Raw genomic sequence first — 18,733 nt, forward strand, 5'->3', positions numbered from 1 at the left:
TCAATTATTTTCATCTCCTCAGCAATATTTCTAAATTTAATTTTATGGAAATGTTCATTTATTCATGACCCAAATGTTTACTGATTAATGAATAGCCTAAGCAAATGAGGTACCAACAGAAATGTCACAGTGTTGTATATAAAAGCAGGTAAAGAGGGGACCCTAGATAAAAGACATGGCATAACAATGGCAAGGGTTGGAGCTCTGAGCCAGATTAAGCTTTATATCACAAGGAAGCAGGACGGGCTACATAAGACTTTATTTATGTATTTATTTATTTATTTTTTACAAAATCAGCATTCCATATATTATGCTGACTTCTGAGTGAGAATATAGCTTTATGGATCAAGGACATTCCCCTCTCAGTCTTCTACTACTAGGACACGTCTGACTTCCAATTAAGAAAAACTGACGCCTGAAGAGTTAGATATACACTGTGGGGGTCATCTTAACATGCACAACTTGCCTTGACAGCAACTGTGATATTCATCTACGTTCCGAAGTATGGAATCAAGTGTCTGTACACAAAATCTACAATCCGATTCACTCAACCATCACCTCAGCATTCTATAATTAAAATTTTCCAATCAAAGTAAGCATTAAATATGAGAGCTCAGTAACTCCACCAAATTACAGTGCTCATTAACCTGTAAATACAATTTTAGAAACACAATACTTCTAAGCTGTAGTCATGTACTTCTGAAAATAATTGAGAAGTTTTTAAAAGAGCATTTTGAATGAAATCGATTAGACAAATGAATTACCTACATTATTATCCAGTATGTTTGATGATTTTAGTAGGATAATGCACCTAAGGTGAAATATGTTCATGCATGATATTAAAATGTTAAGGAATCAAGAAATTTTAGGTATTTAGGATTGATACAACATACTACATTTTAAGAAATGTAAGTGATCTATTTTTTGTCTTTTTTTGAAGGTCTCTATACATTACAATAGATCATGAAAAGGCAATGTGATATTACAAAACAACTAGACACTAGCAACATAGAATAACATTCTATGCATAGCAATAGAAGGCTAACAGCATAAGATAGTATTTAACTAGTAGGTTGATTTGTTTTTTGTTTGTTTGCTTGTTTGTTTGTTTTTGAGATGAAGTCTTGCCCAGGCTGCAGTCCTGTGGTGCGATCTCGGCTCATTGCAACCTCCACCTCCTGGGTTCATGCAAGTCTCCTGCCCCAGCCTCCCAAGTAGCTGGGATTAGAGGTGCACACCACCACGCCCAGCTAATTTTTGTATTTTTAGTAGAGATGGGGTTTCACCATGCTGGCCAGGTGGTCTTGAACTCCTAACCTCGTGATTCGCCTGCCTCAGCCTCCCAAAGTGCTGGGATTACAGTCGTGAGCCACCACACCCAGCCTGCAGGTTGATTTGTATGACATCTTATTCTTTGAAGTTTTTCCTAATGTTCAGCAGTTAGAAGAATTGCACATGACAAAAGATTATCATAAAGTTATGTGATTTTTAAAAACCACTTTACACTGGATCTAATTTACATATGACATCATTGAAAGTAATTTTTGAATTACATGCACTTAAAAATGCTGATTCTAAACATGCAGTTGATGAGGGTTTTTCAGTTTATCTTTATCTGTGATAATTCTTATTTATAAAATCCATGCAGCTTCAAGGACCCCATTCCAAAGTGTGTATGAGTCGCCTGTGTTTTGGCTTTTTTAGAATACAAAGTTACAAGCTACAAATGAAAATTCATTTTGACTTTCTGCTATGTTTTGATGCTTTAAATATATTTTCATAATACTTACAAAAATACTCCTATAAGTGAAAATTATGTGTAACCCAAGGAGATTTAATTTATCTGTCAACTTTCTAATCTACCACACTCAGAAAAAGTTAAATGCTAGTTTTGGTTGATGCTTTATTTTTAAATGCATTAGGATAGAAAAGGCATGTTTTGGAAAATGTTGAATATTGAGCAACAAGACATGAAGCAAATATGTTACGAGAAGATAATATATAGCCATAATAATCATTGCACGCTTGAAAGCATGCTCTGCTCTGTGTTACGTGGTAACCCATAACCGATGCTTATGAAGACAAGCAGAACTTAATTAGACATGTAGAACAAATGTGATTTTAAAATAGCAGCAAAAATCACTTTGGTAGTACAGTGATTCCAAAAGAACATTTAGATACTGAAGTAGAAAAGAAATACAAGAAATCCATGAAGCCATCACTGGAGAAGGTTTTAAATTAGTGGAACATTGTTTTACCTGGGAAAGAAAAATTTAGAGCAACAGGCACTGAAAGGGTAATAGTCACCAAAGTTCCTCAAGACTAGAGCAGGTTGCTTCAGACACCCTTTACAGCAGGAAATCAGAAAGTGCAGGACAACGAGGAAAAAAACAGTATGGAATAAATAAAATTCAATTATAAACTTTTAAATGGGTACATATGGCTTAATGTACACTCACTATTGCTCTGTTCTCCTACTTCCCAGAAAAGGCTTAACACTAAACCTATGCTGTTATTTTAAAAGCTCCCATTCCATCACTAGCGTATAGCCATGCATGCAAAGCGCTTGAGCACAAACGAATTACAAGAGGCCAGGCTCAGTGGCTCACGCCTGTAATCCCAGCACTTTGGGAGGCTGAGGTGGGCAGATCACCTGAGGTTGAGAGTTCGAGACCAGCCTGGCTAACATGGCGAAACCCCGTCTCTACTAAAAATACAAAAATTAGCCAGGGTTAATGGCACATGCCTGTAATCCCAGCTACTTGGGAGGCTGAGGCAGGAGAATTGCTTGAAACTGGGAGGTGGACGTTACAGGGAGCAGAGATCTTGCATGCTAGCCTGGGCAACAGAGTGAGACTGTGTCAAAAAAAAAAAAAAAAAAGATATTTAATTCATGTTACACATCATCAAGTTTCTGCAACTAAGGGAGAGCTTATAAGTAAGTGTCTCTTATGTTTCGTTTTATTATATGACTCATATTATGCTTTCAGAGAAATATTCAGATGTAGGCATAGCAATCAAACCCTGATAGACTTTTCAATCATGTGCCATGTTATGCTATTGGACTTTGAGAAAATACCTTTTCTTTACACTTCCTTCTCCTCTCTGGGCATGTTGCAGGAACATCCCCTTCTAAATGTCGGGTGTCCTCTCCTTGGGGAAAAATGTATGATGTTGTCTTCACAGAACATAAATAGTTTGATATTCTATTTAATTTGGGGTGATTGTTTTGGTTTGCTTTTGGAGACTTCTAGCTCTGAAGGATAAAAATGGCATATACATTCTCTGTTCTATACCAGCAAAATTCCTTCTGAGTTTTATTTGTTCAATTACATATTGTATTACAGGTTCAACCAAACTCAGGAATATTTTAGGTAGGTGGGTTATAAGTATAAAAATGAAAAGTTTGCCAATAGTTGTGTGCCCAAGAAGGAAATCATGGGAAACAGTAATACGCAGTGTGTAGTAAACTGTGTCGAAATTACACTTGATCCATGAACAACTCAGGTTTGAACTGCATGGATACACTTATACATGGATTTTTTTTTCAACCAAACATGGATCAAAAATATAGTATTCATGAGGTGCAGAGCAAGCACATGCACAGGGTAAATTTTCAGACACATGTGTTCCCCAGGACCGACTGTGAGACTTTAGTATGCACAGATTTGGGTATACGTGGGTGATCCTGTAACCAATGCCCCATATGTACTGAGGGATGAATATAGTTATTTGTAGCTTTACATTCCTTTAGCTTCATACCAGAATTTTTATAAGACTAGATGCCTTTCTTCTAAAAAATAAGGAGATAATAAATTACAGTGACTAATCTCCCCCTTACATCCAAATTCAGTCTATAATTATTGGAAGGCAATTTTTGATATCATCTAATCCATTTAATTGATTTTGAAACTAAGGGTCAAAAAAGCAAGGTGACTTGTGCAAGGTTATACAATTTGGTAAGTGGTAAATTAAAGAGAGAAAGTTAAGATTTCTTAACTTTTGCCATTTTTTTTCCTTCTTACATTTAACTACTGTTTAAACTGTATACCTTTTGGTTTAGGGTAAAATTCTAGATTAAAAAATACTTCTTTTTTTTTTTTTTTCTACGATAATGTCCAGAATAAATAAGAATAAAGAATCTGGGAATTCAGTCAGTAATTTTCTTGCAGCAAGCAATAGATTGCACTTTCTCTTCTTCCTATGCCAGAATGCACTACAGATGCTTCTATCACACAGACAAAGACTAATGCCAATCACATGGTTGCTGGAACATATTCTGCCATATCAATTCTTATAGCCTAGGAACCAGCCTCATTTCCTGTGGCACAAATTCATTCTCCAATTATTTACAATTCATTTTCCCCAATTTATGTCTGCAAAAAGAGTTTACTCCACATTCCTCAGGTACAATGTATATTCCACTAAATCGGAAGTTTTGTGAATGAAGCTTTAAACAAGCACACCACCTGATTCTGATAGAAAATAAAACTTGAGGACTACTATCTAGGGGCTTATGTGAATGATAAGGAAAAGTCAACATGAATGAAAATGATAAGGAAAAAGTCAACGTGAATGAAAGAACCACAGGAAAAGACCACTCAACTTTAAGATTATTTTGCTCATTGAATTATCAGTCTGCTAGGGCAGATAATGAAGAGATCACGCGTGTGAGGGAGGGATCATTATTATGAGAAAAATTTGCCAATTACAGTTGTATGTCCAATCAAAGGAATATATACTAAAAACTCTTTAAAATCCAACCGAGACTATACAAAGATACTGGCACATTATTAGCATTTCCAACATCTTTCCTATCATTCTAAATATAAAAGGTAAAACTAATAGCAGAAAAAATAACTTGACAGTCCAAATTCTCTGAAGATTAAACAAAAGCAATTAAGAAAATTTGAAATGAATATAAAGTAAACATTAATTATAGAGCAGAGTCATGAATTAGTAAACTTTATATATTGCTGTAGAATGGGTACATTTTAAGGAAGAACAAATTCACTGAATGTTTAGAGATTTCTATCAACCCATTTACCTCAGCCTGGGAATTCTTCAGCTCTATAGTTGGCAGAAATGTTATGCTGTTCCAGAGTAATAAGTTTATACAATTACTTTTCAAAAACAAAGCAAAATTTAACTCACTGTGCTAATACTTTTATAGATATATGAATATTCTGATTTGTTAATTATAGATAAATTAACTTTCAACACAAACTTATAAATCAAATACTTATTTACCTGATATTCTAGAATAAATATCTAGACATATTTAATAAGGTCTATTTTCTTATAGAAGAAATTTAATTAGACAGACATCAAACAAGTCACACTGACTTCTGTAGAATGGGTAAATTTCAAGGAAGAACAAATTCAATGAAATGTTTAGAGACATCTATCAACCCATTTACCTCAACCTGGGAATTCTTCACCTCTACATTTGGCAGAAATGTTATGCCGTTCTAGTGTAATAAGTGTATAAAATTACTTTTCAAAAACAAAACAAAATTTAACTCGCTGTACTAATACTTTTTAGATATATGAATATTCTGATATGTTAAATATAGATAAAGTAACTTCGAACCCGAACTTATAAATTAATTACTTATTTACCTGGCATTCTAGAATGAATATCTAGACATATTTAATACGATCTATTTTCTTATAGAATAAATCGAATTAGACAGACATCGAACAAGTCACATTGACTTCTCCCCGGTAGGATTTTTACTATCTTAATGGCAGCATAGAGTTTATGACTCAAGAAACCCTAGAGACTTGGAGCTTGGGAGTCCTTCAGCAAGCATCCATCTCAACTGCACAACATACCACCAGTAGAGTAAGTAAGGCTGAGACTTTAAATGACTGTTGTGCAATGTCGTCACTGGGCCTGTGAGCTCATGTCCACCACTTGCCTCACTTGCCTCTCAGACCAGGGCTTCCCAAATGTGCTCAAGAAAATTTGTATAGAAAAAAAATTTAGAGATGTGTTCACTGGTGGAGTAATTTTGGAAAACTAAATAAAATCAATTTGACCATATTTCTCTAGTAGGAATTTTCAAACAAAATTTGTGAGCCAAAGAAGCCTTAGGTTATTAGCTGTACACAAATATGTATTTAAGGAAAATATCTTTTTATGATTTTGTTTTTTCTAGGTATATCATACATAAGTTCCTTTTAAGTGAGTACTATTCATACCCCCCCCCAATACCTAGTAATGTGTCTCATAAGTATTTGTTTAAGGATCAGTAATATAGTATTAAGCACATAACTAATTATACAAATAAGCCAGAGGTCTAGATGTTTAAAAAGTTAAACAATAAGAGAATATTTCATAGTTTATTTCTGAGCCTACTGCACAAATAACATGACCCATCTGAGTCAGCCTAGAAATGTGACTGCCTAGCTCTGAATAATTGGACCACCTCATGAGATACATACTTGAGAAGTCCTACTTTAGACCATTTTCTCTCAATCTCCTAGAGTCCCATTAATTGCTTGTCTAATGACTGCAGAGGCAAAATTTTGATGTGTATGCACATCTCTAGATTTTACAAGAACATAAAGGAGGGAAATTCCATCTTTCCAGTCTTTCTACTTATAAATGAAAACGTTTGAACAATTACTTTGAAAACCACATGTAATTTGTAAAGGTATTGATAGACATCCATTGGGTATGAGTTTCCATATTCTATAAATAATTTATTGAGAAAAGAAAAATATGTTTCAACCAAGTTCAAAGAAAGTACTGTCAAGAGATTGTTGTTCAGTAAGTCAAGAATTCATATATATGATCCTTTAGGAGACTGGCACATATTAATGCTTAATTTATGCTGGAAGCTAATATCTGATTTTAAAAACATTCTCACATGAACACTGGCTTCTTATTTAAAAAAAAAATAGTGAAGAGGCAGCTATTCTGGATAGTACATTTGATAAAGTAGTTAATATGGCTTTCTGACCTTGTACCACTAGGAATAGCGTTATCATTTAAATGTATCTTTGAGTAAAAGTATGTACTTCGTACAAAGTTGTTATAATTCCCAAAAAGAAAAGTCAGTGATCGCATGCAAAGCATGAGTTTCATAATGAAGCTATTGACCAATATTTGAATGATGTATCCTTGTTTAATATTTTTCCAGTTTATATTGAAAGTTATCATCATTTTGAAGAAAACTCAGTAGAATTATCAACCCATAATCAGGAAGAAAAATGTCCTTTAAGGTGTTTATTTTTCTTTTACATTTCCCCTGCAATAAAACACAGCAACTTTGCTCTTTACCACCTCTTACTTCTGCTTTATACGTGCAGTTATGTGGTGATGTGTATTTATATATCTGCATACATGTATGTAAGTAAATAGACATTTATAAAATGGTTGGTCAGCAGAAAGGAAATAAATTTAATATCATGAAAAGACAATATTACTAACTGAATACAGGCCTTAACTCATTGTTTTGACCTCATTAAAAATTAGTTATTAGGTAATTATTATTATACAGGTATGATGGTAGCATAAATCCCTAGGAGGAATTTATTTATAAAAGAGTTTTCAAATACATATACATGTTTGTTTGCTACCTACTGTAACTGAGAGAGAAAATACAAACATATTCTAGTCTTTTCACAGTTCTACATTGTATTGGCTCAGTTGAGAAGTGTGAGTAAATGTAGGACTCTGCTTTAACAAACTTGGCAGACATCAAATTTGCCTCATTATATTTCAATTTCATTTTAAATGGAAACCTATTACACTAGTGTACAAATGGGGATATCACTTACAGATTCATCTCAAGAACTGCCCTAGAAGCACCTCTCCTCTCACGGAGCTTTGCTAATTACCTCACCTTCAATCTTTACCTGTCAGCCATCCCACAGGAAAGGACTCCTTCCCATCCTCCCCCAATCATCAACTCCTCTCCCAGACACAGCACACTTATCCTCCCCAAGGAAAACGACCTTCTGGAAAACCTGCCAAAAATCTTAAAATACTAACACTTTCCCTCTCTTAGAGTACAGTGGATGTAGGACTTAATGTAGATATTTGATATGAAGGATAGTTTATTTAATAGAATTTGTAATAGCCATAAGGGCAATACTTTGGGCTAGTGCTTGGAAACATTTTTTATAGAAATAGAAAAATATTTTCTAAATTTGATTATTTGATTTTCCCTTAATCACAAATCTCATATAAATTTATAATGAAATCATCATAAAATTTAACAGTCCATGTGAAAATATATTTGTGTGTAAGGATGTATCTTTTTTGAAAATATATTTGCTTGTAAGGATGTATCCTTTTTTTTTTTTTTTTTTTTTTTTTTTTTTGAGATGTAGTGGTGTGATCTCGGCTCACTGCAACCTCCGCCTCCCGTGTTCCAGCGATTCTGATTCTCCTGCCTCAGCCTCCCGAGTAGCTGGGACTACAGGCGTGCACCACCCCGCCCAGCTAATTTTTGTATTTTTAGTAGAGGTGGCGTTTCACTGTGTTGGCCAGGATGGTCTTGATCTCTCGATCTCTTGTCATCTGCCCACCTCAGCCTCCCAAAGTGCTGGGATTACAGGCATGAGCCACCACACCCAGCCAAGAATTGACAAGAATCTTAATCTGGTCAACTGGCTTATTATGAAAGAATAAAATTATATTTTGTGTCAGCACCAGTGACATAGTTAGTTCCAACGGTAAAAGTACAGTGCGATGACTTATATGATAGGAATGCTGGACCTGTGAATTTTGTCCGAGGACATCTGTACGTGCAGCAAATTTCAAATTGATAGAATCAGTAGATGTTAGGGAAAGAAAGGGGAAGAATATTACAGAAAGTAGAAAAGTTTATGCAAAGTGCTGGTATAACAAAAGGCATGTTATTCACGCAAAACAGGACAATAAAACCTGACAAACTGTCGATTTCAATGAGAATGACAAAGGTAAATTCAAAGCTGTAAGGAAACATCAGAATATGCACCTTGTGGTAAAGTCTGCATTGCTTTCAAAGGCAAAAGGAAATCACGGGAGAGTTTTGAACCATAGAGTGACTTAAACAATACTGTAGCTATGTGTAGAATGAATTTGAGGTGGTGGTGGTGGAAGAGAAAAGATTTGGAATTAAGGGAATCAGACTATTGGAATAATCTGTGCAAGAGGTGAGTGAGGTCTTGTTTAGGATAAAAAAAGGAAGCTGAGCCACAAGATTAAAATGCCAAACTGATGAGGCTAAACTGATGTGCAATCTAAAGCTGTCTGTAACCATCTGCATATCTAAAGCAATGATTCTTACATTCTTTCATCCATATTTATTAGACACCTGCCAGATGAGCTACTCCCATGGATCAGGAGCAGTGCTGGATGCTGAGGATGAGGTTGTGAACATGATATAGATCTTTCTCTAAAAGAGGTTGTTTCTTCTCTGGCCACAATTTGTGTTCTACATCAGTTCATCCTAAATTTGATTATGACTTAAATTTTATGTATACATTTCCAGTAAATTATATAAGTCTGCTATTCTTCTTACACAGAAGAGGAAATAAAATCTGCTTTCTGAAAATGTGTTGTGGATAAATGTATCTTTCATCAGTTTTATATAAGGACTTACATAAACTTAGGAAGGTTTTCCTGTAGTAGTATGTCTCTGCAACTTCCATCTATCAACAAAATTCAAAAATGGCTTCCAGCACAGGGTGCATTATTTGTATTATTTAGTGGTGGCTTCTTTATCAAGCTTTATAGAGCTACCAACAAAAGAACAAAAGTACTTACATCTAATAAGTATTAAAGAAAATTAAAGCAAAAACAATTTATTTTAAATGTTGAAGTGCTAAATGTAATTAAAATCAGGCCAGAGTTTGAGTATCTAGTTACATATACAACCATTTCTTCAATTGCTACAACTTTTCTAGAATGAAGTGACACATTAATTATTGGAATTTGATATTTAAATGTTTTCTCATACTTATTATATGTAACTCGGTTGCTGCAGTAAGCACTATAGCCATATTTTATTAGCTAAAAATTTTAGAAATGGGTTACTATGCTTTGCACAAGACAGAGACATACTGAAAGGGGACATTTCAAATTGTACATTTGAACAATTTTCAATTGTTTATTATATATTTCTAAAACAAATAGTTTCATTTTTAAGTTTTCAGCAGATATTTCTCAATTTAAATCTAAAAAATGTTTTTTTAAATATTTAAGAGACTTAGTTCAGCTCAGTTTTAGTAAGTTTATTTTCAGTATATACATATGAAAGCAATTTAGAGTTGATATTTTAAAAGCGTATGGAATTCAAAATTCTATTTTATTTTCAGTATCTTCAGATTATAGAAAACTATTTTTATCTTCATAATGTATTCTTTAGTGGTGGCTTCTATATCAACCTTTATAGAGCTACCAACAAAAGAACAAAAGTACTTACATCTAATAAGTATTAAAGAAAATTAAAGCAAAAACAATTTATTTTAAATGTTGAAGTGCTAAATGTAATTAAAATCAGGCCAGAGTTTGAGTATCTAGTTACATATACAACCTACATATTTGAAATATTTTTACACTATATCTTACCTATGAATTACAAGTATTATACTTCGTATGTTTAATATATAGTAAAACATATTTTTGTTTTATACATAAGATGTAATCCAAAGTACAGCTATGTTTGCTATAAAGCTATAGGGTTTCTTTACAGATTATGCATAACTAGATCATTTAGCTACCATTGAAGATCATTCCAGATTTGTATATGCAGGATGTTTGTCCTTAAACATTCATAGTGCCATTCTCACTTTTCAAGTCATTGAAATTTTGACTATTTTTCGTGTCCCAGTATTTCCCCACTAACAAATCCTACCTCTCTACCACTAACAGCTGTAAACTGATGTTTTCAAGCTTAATATGTGTAAGAAGAGCCAATAGATTTAATCGGAGTTCAGGTTTTATTAGGTCTGTATTATATCTCTGCAATCTGCATTTTATCAAGAACCCTAGGTTAACTGGCTGCTAGTGATGTTCGCTTACATTTGAGAAACACTGGCCCCACCATGCTGTAAGTCTAGAGCAGTGGTCCCCAACCTTTTTGACACGAGGAACCAGTTTCGTGGAAGACAACTTTTCCACAGATGGAATGGGGTTGGGTGAGGATGGTTTTGGGATGAAAGTGTTCCACCTCAGATCATCAGACATTAGTGAGATTCTCCTAAGGAGTGGACAACCTAGATCTCTCGCATGTGCAGTTCACAGTAGGGTTTGTGCTTCTGTGAGAATCTAATGCCACTGCTAATCTGATAGCAGGTGGAGCTCAGGCGGTCATGCTCACTGGCCTGCCGCTCACCTCCTATGTGCAGCCAGTTCCTAACGGGCCACTGACCAGTAAGGTCCACATTGGTCTAGAGCACTCTCAGATCAAATGTTAGCAGTTCTTTGGTTGGAGAGCACAGAAATTGCTAGTGTTGAAGACAGATGTTAGACAAATCAAATACGCTCATTGGCTAAGAAAAATTATTTTGTATCTATTCTGTTATCAGTGCACAGAAAAATCTGTTCATTTATGACCTTAAAATTTACTAATAAAGCAAAAATGAAAACAAGACACAAAAAAGTATTTTTCCATGAACTTACATCTGTAAATGGTCATTGTTAATGTCAATACTTACCTGCAATCATATTAGACAGTATACATATAACTAAATTGAGAAACAGGTTTGAAAAATATACTAACATAATGTGGGCATCTCCCATTTGCTCACATAAAATGAACATATCCATTGTAACTATTTTTAATATCAATATAGATTATTTGGCAGAATAAAAAGTAAAACTTAGAAAGTTTTCAAATCAAATAAAATACAACTTTTATATAAACTCTTATGTTCAAACTATGCCATCTATTTTGTATATAAATGTACTGGATATAAATTCCCTTCTGATTCCATTTAAACATAATTTCAATATTATGTCTGGAAAAAAAATTTTGAGATTAACTAAAAGAAGGTTAAAATGTTAACATCTAGAAATGCTGAATAATTTCACAGCACAAACAACAGCAACAAGGAAATCCAGAGAAACTTTCAGTCCCCACCAGTAGAAATGTGGTAGGAAAGAGAAATTCAATTTGTTTGGCACATCAACACTTCAATGCAGAAAAAGGAACAATTTTCAGTATATGAAGATAAACATAGTACAAATAGAAAAGAACTGTGGGCAAGAACAACTCATGCTGTCCTATTTCACTCTGTTTTTTTGGGGGGGATTAAAAATTCAAACCCAAAGCTTGTTTTTCATACGGAAAGTCTGGAAGCCTAAAAGTAAATAGATGTACTCTAATTAAGACAAAAAATGTTCCAGTTAAAGGTTGGAAATACTTTTCAATCCTTAGACCTGAAATATTATTTTCTAATAATTGAAATGGAAATCTCTCTGACCAGGTCTAATCCTCTAATATAAATTTAATTACATTTATTGAAAATCATTTATGTGAGTCAAAAGTTCAGTTGATACTGAGCTTTTGGACTAAACTGCTGAACTTGGACACAATCTGGTGGAAAACAGGCACTGAGGAAAGAATTTAAATGACTTGGATGTGGGGAATGAGGCATTGTACCAAGTTTAAAATACTCAAATTACTTCATTGTAGTTATGTTGCAAAATATTCAAAACAGAAAAATGGGGCAATTTTCCAGGGAATCAAGACTGGTCTTGAATTTCTGGAGAAGTGAATTTAATGCCAAAATTTTTCTGAAAGTTGTTTTTTAAAAAAAATTAAAAATGCTTGAAGAACATTTCAAACATTTTCAGATTCCAAAACTGCATCGTCAGACTTCCTCAGAATATAGAAAACTACCACAAGATTAATAGATCACATTAGGTAGAAGACTCTAAATATTGCTGAATAAATTTTCAATTAATAATTACTTAATATAATTATACAAAAATATTCAGCTTGAAGACTAATGTTTCAAATTATCTAGAGTTCCATATTATGAATTACCGTTTAAAGTCAACAACAAATTCCCACGTTATCACGTGTTTCCCCAGGTGTCTTATATACTTCCCGTGCCTACTAAATACATCTCATAATGATGACTCTGGGATTAAAATGCCATGAAAGCACACATTTAAGGTCAGCTGAGAGTACCAATTTAATACTTCTTAATCATGAAATTGTCAATGGAGAGAATTGCTATCTGTCATTTATATCTCTTAATAGACAAATAAAAGTAGTGTGATGCAGTAATATCTTTCTTTCTAAAGACAGTTTTATGTCAAATCAGTGTGTCTAAGTTTTGTTTAATAATTTATAATAGGCCCTCTTAAGGTAATTTGATTATGACAATGTAAACCTTAGCTATAATCTCAAAACTCCTTATTTTTTCTATTTCTGCTTGTTTGATACACATAAAGACTTGCTTGCAGTTTTTTTCAGAGGCCTATTTCCTAGTTAGAACCAGTTATTCTGCTCTTACTCTCTTGATTCTGAGGACATTACCTTATGTGCCAGAAAAATAAAAGGTGGTTTCAGACAAACTTCATTAATAGTGTCCCAAAAGGTAGTTTTTTCAGGGTTTTAAAGGAGTTGCATACTTTTAAGTTTTGCTTATTAAAAATACTATGTTTAACAGTTTATCACACCAAAATGCAATGGATGTTTACAGAGTTTCGAAATTTGTACAGTTGCTGTTCTAAAGGATCATACAATAAAAGGTTTCCAAAGGTGTTCAATTCCTGAGATACATGTGCCCCAGCTGGTTTTAGGACTTGAGCTATTACTTTTTGTATAAGGAAAGCGGCAGGAACCAATATGAATTCAGTGCTTGGGCCAGCAAGCAGAATTAATCAAATCAAAGAAGTATATAGAATCTATAGACAAAGCTGTCAGAATGGAATACTAGGAAGCAAGACCTTCATTCAGGATTAGACAGAAAATCCTGTTTCATCTATTCAGTCCTCAGGCTTCTGTTTTATTATGAAATAATCATCCTTGAACAAACAAATATTTACTGAACACCATGGTATGCAGTGAAGATGTAAAAAGGACTGAGACACTGTTTCTGCAGTGAAACAGGAATTAACAGTAAATAAAATAATAGAATAAGAGCTGTAGCAGAAATATGTCAAAACTGGTAAGGAAACTGGAAAAAACTGGGGCACTCTGCTGTTATTTGTGGTTGAACTTCCTTTAGGATGTGTAAGAATATATGAGGAGGTAAGGTTATGCAGACAGAATTTTCACTTTAAAAATGATGAATGGCTTTATTATCAACATGTGTGCATTCAATAAATGGTCACAAAAATATGGGAAAACTTTCAAATACCATAATAGATACAAAGCTCATGCATCAAAAATACATTACAAATTAATTAGCTATGGATAAGACTAACATGTTGAAGATGAACACTACTTTTTAATTTTGCTATTTCTCAAAAACCTTCTTTGCAGTAAAAATCCAAAATAACCTGAATTTGGGCAAAAGAAAAAAAAACTACCATTACAACTCCATAATTTATATGGAAGGGTAATCCTGGAAGATTAACAGGTAAAACACATAATGCTCACTGAACATTTTTAATTTGAAAAGGAATAATTTTATTTGCTTGCAAAGATATGAGCAGGATAACTTATGATACGTCTGTTAAGTAAGATTGCTTACATGATGCCAAATATATCCAGATGAAAAGATAAAGAGCCTAAAATAAATCAGACAATTGTTTCCATCCTATACCCATTCTATAAATATCTAGGAACATGTGGATGCCCAGCATTATGTAGCTAAAACCCTTGAGACAGTCAGTAAACTACTCACTGACCTTTCTGTTAACCGAGATTCATGGATGCAAGGATCATCTCTTAGATCTTACAAAAGGGATTACCTTTTTCTGCTGTCACCAGAAGTTTTTGACCTTTCTGCTTCTTCCCTCAAGAAACTGCTCTAGAATTCCAATTTTATCTTTATGTTTTAAGTGTACAAGCCAAAAACTCTTCTTTTTTCTTTAACTGAAGCATCATCCATTTCCTGGTTCCCAATAAGTTTGCACTCTTGCGATTCTCAGAAGACTGTACAAACATTTACAATGTCCTCAGGCACAGACAAAATATTGCTATGAAAGCAGATGTCTACACCATATGTAAAGCGCTAATAAATATCTGAACGTGGACATGCTGTGATCAATAAAACGTTGTTAACAAAGTTTACTCTGGATGGGTGTGGTGGCTCACACCTGTAATCCCAGAATTTTGGGAGGCCGAGGCAGGCAGATCATTTAAGCTCAGAAGTTTGAGACCAGCTTGGCCAACACGGTGAAACCATTTATACTAAAAATACAAAAATTAGCCGGGCACAGTGGTGCACGCCTGTAATCCCAGCTACTTGGTGGCTGAGGCAGGAGAATCGCTTGAACCCCGGATGTGGAGGCTGCTGTGAGCCAAGATCACACCACAGCACTCCAGCCTGGGCAACAAAGCGAGGCTCCATCACAAGAAAACAAACAAAGAAAAAGAAAATAAAGTTTATTCTTTCATGTTTTGATATTTCATTAGAAGAAGTAAAGGTATATTTTATTTAAAAATAAACACCATCTAGTATACTACACTAGAAAGCAAATGCCCAGTCCTCTTTCCCAACTATGGAAAGACTGAAGTGGGAGACAGGGAGAGGCATGGAATTCATTCTATCAGTGTATTTGCTGGCTTTCTTTTAGACTTCTGACTAAAGTCTGTATTGAAATACAGAGTGCATTTTCCCTACTGGAAAAAATAATATACATAAAAAATTTAGTGTACTCTTATTTCTGTATGAGCTACTTCTGAGATAGAAGGTTTATTCTTGAGAATTTTTAGTAGCAGTATCTTAGCACCACATCTTAATATTTTTTTCCTAGTTAGTACTGTGTTGGTATTTTTATTACTTTAAAACTTCCGCTAAAATCTGATTATAGACAGCAGAGCCTTCTTAAATATTCTATGTGGAAATAAAAAAAAGTTTTTGTCCTAAACATCTTTGTAATTTTTCAAAAAATGAAATCCAAGTCTAGACTATTCACATTATGACGACGTGCAGTTTTAACTCTTGTTTCCAATCACCATGCTCACCCTGACGCCCTACCCATGAAAAATTGTACTTTAAATGCTCCCAGGTGATTCCAATGTGCTGCTTATAGGCATACTGGAACCAAAAAAAAAAAGCAAGGCATAAGAGAGGATTAGAATGATATAGTTTGGGGAATTATTTGATGGTTCATTGAACATGGATGGGGTCAACTTTTTATATATGTTGCCTTTGCTTTGTTTAGTTTGTGTTTAAAGACGATCACACATGGATATGAAGAATTCTGGAAGGTAAAAGGCAGGATGAAATTACTACTGGGGGAAAAGAAATAGAGACTTGTAAAGAAAAACTAACTAAGAAGTGATAAGCAGCAAAGTAGCATGTCTTCTTTTCTAATAGTAATTTTCTCCAAAAAGTCTTTAAAAGATTTTAAGAATAAACCAACAGAGATCGACTGAAGCGTCCATCAATGATGAATGAATAAAGAAAATACGTTGTGTATACAAACATGCATACACACATATTTATATGTAATACATATACTATATATAATTAAATACTCCTGAGCCTTTAAAAAAGAAAAAAATACTGTCGTTTGCAACAACTATGAACCTAGAGGATGTTATGCTAAGTGAAACAAGCTGGCAGCAAAAGACAAATACTGCCTGATCTCGCTTACATGTGGAATCTGAAAGAGTCCAACTCAACAGAAGCAGAAAGCAAATAGAGGTTACCGGGAGCTAGGAGATAGAAGTAATTGGAAAGATGTTGGTAAAAGCTTCCAAAGTTTCAGTTAGGCTGAAAAAGTTCTGGAAATCTATTATACAGCTTGGTGACTACAGTTGATGGTATAATACATACCTGGAAATTGCCAAGAGAGTAGAATTTAAATATTCTCAGCATTAAAAAAAATAAGTTGGCCGGGCGCGGTGGCTCAAGCCTGTAATCCCAGCACTTTGGGAGGCCAAGACGGGCGGATCACGAGGTCAGGAGATCGAGACCATCCTGGCTAACACAATGAAACCACGTCTCCACTAAAAATACAAAAAAAAATTAGCCGGGCGTGGTGGCAGCGCCTGTGGTCCCAGCTACTCGGGAGGCTGAGGCAGGAGAATGGCGGGAACTCGGGAGGCGGAGCTTGCAGTGAGCCGAGATCGCGCCACTGCACTCCAGCCTGGGTGACAGAGCGAGACTCTGTCTCAAAAAAAAAAAAAAAAAAATAAGTATGTGAGGTGACGAATATATTACTTAGCTTGATTTAATAATTTCTCGATGTATACATATATCAAAACATTATGCTGTTTAACGTAACTATATATAATTTCTATCGATTAAACTTAATAACCTAAAAATACATGCTTAAAAAGCTGAAAATAATTTCAAAGGTCTCTCATCATTAAGAATTTATAAAATAAACAGAATTATACTAAAGAAAAGGAAAAATTATACCTAAAATACCTAAAAGTTATACCTAAAATACATTATTGATTAATCCATTCGTTGAAACAAAGCTATCTAATAAAACATAATTTAAGTCATAAATGCTAGTCACACATATAATTTTAATTTTTTTTAGTAGCCATATTCTAAACATTAAAAAGAATCAGGTGAATTTAAGTAATGTATTTTATTTAACCCAGCCTATGAAAACATTATCATTTCACCATGTCATTAATGTAAGAGTTATGAATGACATATTTTACATTCTTTGTTTCCTATTAAGTCTTCACAATCTCAATTTGGATTAGCCAAACCTGTATCACTCACGTGGCTAGTGGCTACTCTATATTGGAGAACACGGGTTTACTATATTCCTATACTGAAGTTATTTTGCTCTTTTCTCAACCAACTGTTCAAGGTGATAATTGGATCTGAAAGACCCTAAAAGTAGGTGGCATTCATATGTTTTGAAGTGAACAAAGGCAGTTTACTATTCTAAAAAACAAAATTAATGTTTCCTTTGGCTAAAGGCACATTTTAGTGTAAGCATTTCAGATACTGTAAGGGGAAAATAGAAAGAAACTCTGGTATACATAAAGAAATACTTCAAAGAATTATTTTGCAGTGTAAATGGTTTAAAACCAAAAGCATGGATCATGCTATTAGCATTGACTTACAACTGCAGAAAAGCCTAAGGAAGTCAGAAAGCATATCAGCTCAGCAGACTAGTCTCAGAAGGAGCGATGCCTTTCACATCATGCAGCTTATTTCAAAACTGAGAACTGACAATGCAAGAGTTGAAAACAGCAGGGCATATAATAATTGGGTACTTCATTGCATGCTAATGGCTAAGTCAGTATATCAGTAAAAGTGTTTATGGTGGGTAGAAATGCGATCGATCATTATAGGCTTATTTTTAATGGACTATTTCTTTCCATAGGAGCTTAAATTCAATGCTAACACTATATTCTGTTTCTATAGAATACATGTTGTGACTCTTTATAATATAAATCTGTGGCAGTTTGTGTTTACATGCCTCTATTTTGCTTGCTCCCTAATTCAGCCACAATGGTTAGGGTCAATAAAGAAAGACAAAAGAAAAAAATGATGAAGGAGTTTTTAAAAATATTTTCTGGAGTTAGAGAAAACATTTTAATTATTTTATTATTGTGGCTTTGAGTTCTCCCAAAACCATATACTACAAGACAACCAACAGGGGATTGTAGAGTAGAACATCCTTAATCGG

The 18,733-nt window shown here is 34.1% G+C and overlaps 1 protein-coding gene and 1 long non-coding RNA gene across 6 annotated transcripts in view; one reads left to right on the top strand and one right to left on the bottom strand.

Annotated features, from left to right (window-relative positions):
• The window catches only part of CADM2 (cell adhesion molecule 2), a 1,082,757-nt gene that overhangs the window by 938,996 nt on the left and 125,028 nt on the right, over positions 1 to 18,733 (bottom strand). The gene's annotated exons all lie outside the window — the stretch shown is intronic.
• On the top strand, positions 356 to 16,962 carry LOC135969431 (uncharacterized). The gene is made up of 2 exons (XR_010584694.1): positions 356 to 5,848; positions 9,311 to 16,962. It is a non-coding gene; the product is annotated as an uncharacterized lncRNA (long non-coding RNA).

The sequence above is a fragment of the Macaca fascicularis genome, chromosome 2 (assembly GCF_037993035.2).
Source record: "Macaca fascicularis isolate 582-1 chromosome 2, T2T-MFA8v1.1".
In the NCBI taxonomy this organism is placed as follows: domain Eukaryota; kingdom Metazoa; phylum Chordata; class Mammalia; order Primates; family Cercopithecidae; genus Macaca; species Macaca fascicularis.